Source organism: Ruditapes philippinarum, unplaced genomic scaffold, assembly GCF_026571515.1.
Source record: "Ruditapes philippinarum isolate M1 unplaced genomic scaffold, ASM2657151v2 ctg600_1_1_1_1, whole genome shotgun sequence".
Classification (NCBI taxonomy): Eukaryota; Metazoa; Mollusca; class Bivalvia; order Venerida; family Veneridae; genus Ruditapes; species Ruditapes philippinarum.
In genome coordinates this window covers 397,767-407,081 of record NW_026855782.1, presented here as the reverse complement: position 1 = coordinate 407,081, position 9,315 = coordinate 397,767, and the positions used below count along the sequence as shown (strand labels likewise).

Genomic DNA, 9,315 nt, shown 5'->3' with positions numbered 1-9,315 from the left:
CGATCAAAATGGTTTTTGAATGGTAGGCTCGTGAATATGATGTTCCTTCCCGAAATTTACATAGAGAAAGAACAAATCGCCGGTGCAAAAAATGGACCAAGCCATGCGGAGATCTCCTGGACATATTACTTTGGTTAGGGCTTTAGGCCTTTTCGTGTGCAAAGAAGACCCTCTCAAGTTGTACAAAAGTCGTTCTGAAAGAACGAGGTCAACGGGAGATAAGCCTATTTGTTTACACTCTCTAACTTGTTATTCTTGTGTGAATGTATAAAACTTGGGGAACACTTTGTTCCATAATGTTCACTGTTGACTCTATTTGTGATTTGTCTGAGATATACTTCCTTTTGTATTTTTTCTGCACAAATGTAACGGAAATTTAGATGTGCACATTTTTTAAAGGAACGGCTGTAACTGGTTATGAAACAATAGTCACAGTGACGGCAATAATTCAACGATTATTATATGTCATGTTAAAGAACGCAGAAACATCAAATATAGCATGTATAATTATTTATAAGCTCAGATATTTGATTTATTTTTAGCTGTGTTTCTTATATGTATATTCGACCCTGGCCAATTCGAAACTTATGCTCAAAACCTATATTCAGTTGTAGTACAAATGATTATATTATTAAAAGGGAGACAACTTTGCTACTACTAAGACATAAAGCTAAGCAAAACGCTAGGGAATAGAACGTTGACCATGCCCACACGTTAAATGACCCAAACTAAACAAGAAAATCATTGATGCAAAGCATCCAAGGCGACGCCAAAAAACATTTCATCAAGTTTTGTACCTAAATACTTAACAAAAGATGTGTACTTTATAGCAGTACCATTACATGTGAAGCTAGGACCCTGTTTATGTTGAAAGTTGAACCCAAAAGAATAGACTCTGTCTTTCCAGGATGCAAAGACAATTTATAGTCAATTAACCAATCTTATAAGACTCATGCCATAAGAGAGGAATTTCTCCAGATTTATTTGACCAGATACAAGGATACCTGAGTCATCAGCAAATAATAAAGGCTTATTGCTTAGGGTTGCAGAGATGTCATTGACATATTAGACATAAAAGGAAATCTAAAAGGAACCTCAGGGGACACCATAGGTACTCGGAGCAGTAGTAGAATGAGTACCAGCCTCATCCACCAACTGCTGTCTATCAGAGATAAGACTTGAACCATGTAAGAATGTCATTATCTATGGCAGATGCTTGAAGTTTCATAAAGAAGAACTTCTTCATGTGCAGTATAGTGTGATCAACTGTATCAAATGCCTTTTGTAGATCTAAAAGTATCATGCAATACTGCCGTTGTCAATTTTAAATTTAATACAATCTGTTAAATGAATTAAACATATGTCAGTTGGAAAACCACTACTAAGCCCTGACTGAAACTGCCTGACCATGACTCGATCCCATGACTGTCAGAAGACCAACTGAGCTATCCGGCCAGCTATAGCTACACATTTTCTCTTTAATAATGAAACAGTTCTAAACAACAACATATTTTTCCACTATATTGATTTGTGTCCCTGAATGTCGGATGTTTACAGAGCATAGTATATTAAACTCAGGGTTTTATGCAGTCACAGGATGAGAAAAACTTTCAGTTTGACCAGAACTCGAACCTGTGACCCACAGAATAATGTATCGCGGCTATAGCGATTGAGCTATCTAGCCGCTTACACATTTTCTCCCCTAAATATTGAACAGTTCTAAACCGTGACAGATACTTTTAGATTTTTAAATTAACAGGTAGAATAATTCTTAATTAAACAAGTAAGAAAAAAACAATCTTAATACTCATAGTCTTAGTCAAAATAACAATTTATATACTGTATTTTTACTAAAAAGGGATTCAAAGACAGTTATTGGTTGTGCCATTATTTATAACAGGTCAATTTGAAAGTGAACATAACTGTCCTAATACATGTACACTATTTATATTTTTGTACAGATAAAAAACTAACCTTTTTTCTATGATAAGAAATTTTATGAAGGCTTATTTATATTTTGCATCAGGGGCACCGGGCGAAAACATGAAAATGCAACAAACGAACCACATTGTGGTACATTGTATTTTCATGTTTTCGTGGCACCCGGTTCCTTTTTGTAATTTGTTGGTTTTCATGTGGCACAAATCACCCCCTATAAAACTGGACAATCTAGAAAAATCCAGTTTAAGGTATATTAAGCAAGTAAAAAAATCTATCAATATTCACTCCTCAAGGCCTCTATGCTTTTGATGACATTACAACCGGTAAATTCTATACAACAAAAATATTAAGTAATACCTAAGATAGACAGAAAATAACAAATAATTTAGTAAACATGAGTTACTTCCCCTTAAAAAAGAGATAACCTGAAGCCCAAAAGAACACCCTAAACAGCAAAATTATGAAATGTTGCAGGCTTAGTTTTATTAAGCCATGCAAAGTAATGGTTAAATATTCATAAAAAGTTAGATGGCCATGTGACATCAGTAATTGCAGAAAATCGGATAGCTTTCAACATTAGGATACTGGTACACTTTGTAAAAACAATCATTCTGTGCAATAGATAAACGTAATATGGATAAAATCAATAGCATAAATGTTTACAACAGTTCCTTTACCTATCCTTATATTCATTTGCAGGTGAACGTTCTTCTTGTAGGAAAATTTTGAAAATATATATATAAATGGCATCAATGTAGACCACAACGATATTCGAAATCCGGGTTTTAGTATTGCCAATAAAGTTATGGGACAAGCTGTTAAACTGAGCCTGCAATTTACAATGCACATGCTTTTTACATAAAGTTATTAAATACAAATATAACAACATATTTGTTTACTTGATTTTTACGAATCAAAATAAAGCTAATTAACACAACATGACATTAACTGCTAATAATAACAGCTCCTTCCATAGGCCAAAATAAAAAGCATTCCATAAAAGACAACGCCGCTCACCGGCGTCGCCAATAAAGAGGAATAAGAAAGGGGAGACTGTTTGAAGAAAGTAGGAAATTCTCTAGAACATTTTTGTATTTATACTTTCCTTATTAAATTCGCCCAGCTACCCATAGTAAATTCTTCTTCGGTATAATTTCGGATATATTATTTCCATTTTCCCCTTTTTCAACATCTTAAAAGATAAAGATCACGATATTGAAAAAAGGCGTAGAATGGTCTAAAGAAGTGCTACTAATGTTTTTCCGACTGCGTTCATGTTTGTACTATTCTTAGTTTTCTTTAGGCTGCTAGGCTGCCACTTTCAGGCTGCTAGGCTGCTAGGCAGCCAACTTCACGAAGATCATTTTGTCTTTGTTTATACCAGGATGATGGCGAGTCAGAGACGAGGATGGGGGACAAGAACGCGGATGATTACATTCACAGTTGGGTAAAAGTAGTTTGCTTGAAAAGAAGTTGCTGTTTTTGATAAAGTTTTTTTTTATATTCATTTTTAGTGGCTGGTTTTAAAATCTATTGTATTATTTTTCTTTTTCAGAATAAAGTAAGTTGTCTTGACTGTCACTCAAAGACATGTTTATGTACATGTATATTCTCAGTATACAACAATTATTATTATATCAAAATCTACTCGTTTTCTTTTTAATCATTCGCTTATTTCATTTAATGATTGATTCAAACACAGTTGCAACTTGATTAAATACTTTTTTCAGTCCTGAAATTTGAACAATCATGATGACCGGTATTAAAACTTTTCATTTACATACAATGTTCTTTCCTCATTGACAGACACTGTCGGCCACTCGTTTTCTTTTCTTCTGATTCTTTTAATGGGTTTTAAACTTATCTTTATGTTTTCTTGGCCACTTTGACAGTGTAATTATTTATTTTATTAAATATATTCCCATCACCCGTTTCTTACGCTGTGGGTTTGGATCCCTCCCAAGAATCTTTCTTATGAAGATAACATTAAGCAAGTGCGCAGAAGGTGTGCTGTTCTTTTCTGTGAATTCAACTTTTTATTAATAATTTTAAAGAGACCGTCAGCTGATCTGATGCAAGATCTTGATCGCGCAAGTGGTCCCCGGCGAACAAGCGAATGGGTAAGTCTAATAAACAGTTATTTATTAAGTTGTCTCGGTATTTTAGAGTTAAGAAAGTAAACGCATCGTTCAGTCTACATTGTTTTAAAGCTGCATGCCTCCAGATTAGCCAGAATATGTCAAAACATTCAAAATTGAGAAATATGTACTAAGATGATTAAAAAAGTTCTAGTAATAATTTACATGATTTTTTGTTTGTTTGTTGTGCTATTAATAACTGATTTTTCAGTAATTATCACCATATTGTTACCGTGTGACTAACTCAGTAAGTTCTATATTTCTTTTTTTACATATTTTAATTTTTTTTAAATGAATAAATGAATGAATGAATTAATTTTTATTTATTTATTTTTTTGTGGGGGGGGGGGGGGGGGGGGGGGAGGAATACATGGATTGCAAGTGCCGTTTGCAATATGTCTAGGATGCAGTTGGTGTCAATACCATGAAGATTTCATAGGGAAAGCAATAAACTTAAGCATGATAGCTAAAAACTCACTTTTCACCAGAAGCCTTCATTTTAATCTTGCCTATGATTCTGTTATATCTATAGAAACAGAAACACGTTTTAAATTATGATTTATAGGAAAGTTAGAAAGACACTAGGTATTAATTTAAAATAGAAATGGCCAATATTTTTATTTGGGCAGCGTGTGGCTGTAAAGATTAAGGGGTGTTATGGGGTAGTAAGAAGTGTTGGGCTGTCCATCAAGCAACGCCTTATTATATTATTGTTGTTGTTGTGTTTTTTTATGTCAAAAGCATAACATTTAGGATAGAAAAGAAAGTTTTTGACGGAGAAGTGTAGATTGTTTCCCCAAAAAGTATAGTTATAACCATTTTTAATCTTTCATAATATACATGTATATACATATAAATATCACTCAGGACTATAATTGTTATACTACAGCATGGATGCATGTACGTTTGTTATATAAGTTACATAAAATCAATTTTTTGTTCCCATCTTTCTATCTGCACGTTAAGGATGATGACGAGTTAGAGGTGTCACAGCAGTCTTCAAACTCGCTTGTCGATATGATACCACCTCATGTAAGGGGAAGCACTCCAGATGGCGTATGTTTTCAACATGCTTAGACTTTGACATATCTTATGTCAGTGCATGTTAGAACTTGCATGCTTTTCACCTAAAGACAGAAGCACCTGAATTTGAAATTATTTGTCATAAAAGGATCGAAATGTGAAAGTTGCTGTAACCCAGCAAACACATGACGTTGTTTCAACGTTGCTCAGACGTTAGAGTCCGACGTTGGATAGACGTTGGAATTTAGTTGTATATGAAAGTTTTTTAGCCGTCAGAGTCCGACGTCAATCCAACGTCATAAAATGACATAAATCCAACCTCTATTCAACGTATATACAACTACTTTCCAACCTATTCCCAACGTGAATCCAACCAGTTTCCAACATGATTCCAACCAGTTACTTACGTAATACCAACTAGTTTCCAACGTAATTCCAACCAATTCCCAACATAAATCTGACCCGTTTTCATTAAATAATAAGAGAAAATACAAAACTTTCCATACTCGAAAAGTGATTTTATTATTTTAAGAAAGTGATCATAAAAACAATTAAACAAAATGTATAACACAGTTTATGATTTATCTATTCATGTAAAACTTGATATACAGTAAATATATATTTTCAACACATTTGTATAACGTCACAAAAATGACTCACTTTTAATCATTTATAGTGGTAATAAAATAAAGTTTGATATTTATAAATTGTATATAAACTATTAAAATTAAAAATAAGAGCTACATGGCTTTTCAAAATTGAAGTTCAACATTTATCAGACCTCTTTCAGTCAATACAATAATACACATTTTGTAATCCAAAATTATAACAAACAACAGTCAACAAATCATTTTCATTTAAAGGTCTACAGTATACATTAACTATTACAATATATGTCAATTAAAGTATTCATGTTTACAACATGTTTAAAAAGGTTTTCTTTTAAATAACTCATAGAAAATGGAAATCATGGAAAATAAAGCTTTCTTGTTGATTTCATCAGTAACAAATCGGATAAGTGAGGGAAAATATTCCTTTCTGTCAAAATTAAGTGTAACACACAAAACAATAAATAAATATTCACATTTAAAGAAAGTAAGTATTTTTTATCTTTATTCTTTCAAAACTAACTTAAAAGTATTACATTTGGAGATATACTCCTCCATGTGAATAATTCTGGTATACTAAACGTCCACCACTGGATCTTGATTATTTTCATCTACGAAGACACTGTGTCAAACTTGTTTTGAGGTTCAACTTGTTTTTTTCCCTTGAAACTGCAAAAAAGAAACAGAAATAAATAGGTGTACATAACAACCAAAATGGTCAATTAAATTATATTAAATAGAAATATTATTACCAATAGATTACCCTAGCATATCATAAATTAAAATCAGATGTCGATTGATGATGTAGAACACTCAAAAACTGTAACTTCAAATACATGTAATTTGCAAAACAGTAACATGTAAAGGTGCAAATTCAATCATAAGACATTTCACGTAATTATTTTACTTTTGATTAACAGTTAATTATGACAAAACAGAAATTACAGTAAATAACAAAATCAAAATCCATATATTACCTTAATTTCATGCACTTATCATTCTTTTATGTCCAAATGGGGTTTTCTGTCGACTGTTTTTCATGTATACAATCTTATCAGCTAATTGTCATCACACAAAAATTAAGTGTCAGTCTATAAAAAAACAAAACCAAATGATTATTGACAAAAAGTTATAAATTTACTTTGACAGTATACTTATGAATTGATAGATCCCTACTTTGACCTTTTACATGTAGATCTATCTGAATAACAATAGATTAAATCTCAAATATTGACAGGTGTTCCTTTGTTAACAAATACGTTGTGGTGAAATACCTATTGTTATCTAGTCTACTAATCTGATAAATCGAATTAGAAAGATTAAGGTCATGTAGGGATCTTGGCTAATATAATGACAACACAAATAAAACAAAAAGTTTGACAGAATTTCATACAATTTATATTTCAATTGAATCCCAAAGTACGAGTTAAATGAGGGCGAATCAGACTACATTAATTAACTGGTAATTGAATATCATGAAAATATAATTATATTCCAAATGTAACTTATAATTTTTCAGTTATCATATTATGCATGTAGTAAGTTTAATACTAATCTACCTTCAAAAATATCACTTACTTTTCACTATGCGAGTTGTCTTCTATGATGTGCATAATGTCCTTCCTTTGTCTTTGTTTGAATTTGAAAACAAATCGTTGTTGTAGCCTCGTCTTGAAATTCATCAAGTTTCCATTATTTTTTTCAATTTATTTAATTGAAATACTAACATTGTTCCTTTTTATGGTCTAGTATAACAACAATTTTTAAAAAAAAAATACAATGGATGTGAAAAAAAAATGAGTAACAAAATTCGAATGATTATATTGACCTGAAATTAGAGCCACCTATCAGGTTTATAAATCAGAACAAAGGGAAGTAACACAATCAAGACTACTATGTTGGATATACACTGAAATCCGACGCCGTATCGACGTAATTCCAACACGTTGATACAACGTCGCAAATACAACGTTGTTTCAACGTTGTATTTAGGATTTTGACGTCGTGACATAAATCCAACTGAGATCCAACGTTGAAACAACGTCAGGTGTTGTCTGGGAAGATTTTGACTTCCACACAAAATACTTTACCACTATTACTGTACCAATTGCCAAAAAGCAACTAACGCAAAATGCGGCTTAGGTATGACTAAATGGACAATAAGTAATTTATTGGAAATTATAACATAAGACTTAAAATAAAAAAGGTTTTGGGAAATAAAAATATAAATGTTTCTGATACATAATGGTCCTTTAAGGAAATAAGTTGAGTTTTACACGGCAAACTTCACTACATGTATATGATTTTCAAAATATGTTGTTTCCATATTCTTGCGATCAAATATGAAGCAAAATTGTAAAGAAATGAGAATAAAATGCTCAATTACAAAGAAAAAACCTCCTATTCCTCGTAGATTTAGTGAAAATTTTGCTATAATCCTTACCTTATTCATCAGCATCAAAATCAAAATTTTAAACTCCTCCAAAATAATTACTATCAAATGTATAATCATCAAATTATCATTTTTACAAACATTTTCACGCATATCATCATGCAATTCATTACCACCTCGATCATCATCAATATTGAAATCCTCATCAAGGCAATCATAATAAAAGAGTCATCATCTATAATGTCTTCAATATTAAAACCATGATCAAATCAAACATCATCTTAATCGTTATCAACATCATCAGCATCATCATCAACATCACGTAAATCATAACAATCATCACCTCCATAATTATCATCACTTAAATATAAATCATGTTCATCATCGTCAAAATCATAATTATCAAACTATCATAACCTTCGTCATCATCATCAAATCATATTACCCCAATCATCATCAAGATTATTATCTTCATTTGTATTATCATTATCAGTATCAGTACTGCCATCATCAAAATAATAATTAACATAAAATCATATTTATGTCAGTTTTAGAGTCGCATCGATATATATATATAACTTGTGATTTTCATTTTTTCAAATTGGTAAAGGTGATGATGTACTGATGATCACAATGATGATTCATTTTTCCATGTCCAATGTACGAGAAGTGCTTTTGTTGAGTTATATAAATGTTTGAGTGAAGCCATTGTGCGAGTAATGTTCGCTGTATGTGTAGTGTGTCTTGTGCCTCGGATCAGTTTGTGTTGTGTCGTGTAAGTAATGTTCGCTGTATGAGTAGTGCGTCTTGTGTCCTGTGATTAATGTTCGCTGTGTGAGTAGTGTGTCGTAGTTCGTGTTGTGTCATGTGAGTAATGTTCGCTGTGTGAGTAGTGTGTCTTTTGTTTCAGATCAGTTTGTATTGTGTCCTGTGAGAAATGAATAGTGTGTCTTGTGTCTCGGATCAGTTCGTGTTGTGTCCTGTGAGTAATGTTTGCTTTATGAGTAGTTTGTCTTGTGTCCTGTAAGTAATGTTCGGTGTATGAGTAGTGTGTCTTAGGTCCGTTCGTGTGGTGTCAGTAGTGTTCCCTGTGTTGCATGTTGTTTTGTGTTGTGACCTGTTTGTTCGGTATGTCTCATGGGAGTGTGTGAGAAGTGCCTTGCTTGTGTGTCAGGTTAGGTGAGAAGTGTTCTGTGTGTCAGGTCATTGTGTG

The 9,315-nt window shown here is 32.3% G+C and overlaps 1 long non-coding RNA gene across 1 annotated transcript; it reads right to left on the bottom strand.

The window, feature by feature from the left end:
- Positions 1–5,734: 5,734 nt before the first annotated feature.
- LOC132744364 (uncharacterized) lies at positions 5,735–7,608 on the bottom strand. Its single transcript, XR_009627688.1, has 3 exons — positions 7,289–7,608; positions 6,688–6,801; positions 5,735–6,379 (listed from the first exon to the last, which is right to left on the bottom strand). It is a non-coding gene; the product is annotated as an uncharacterized LOC132744364 (long non-coding RNA).
- Between the last annotated feature and the right edge of the window lie 1,707 nt (positions 7,609–9,315).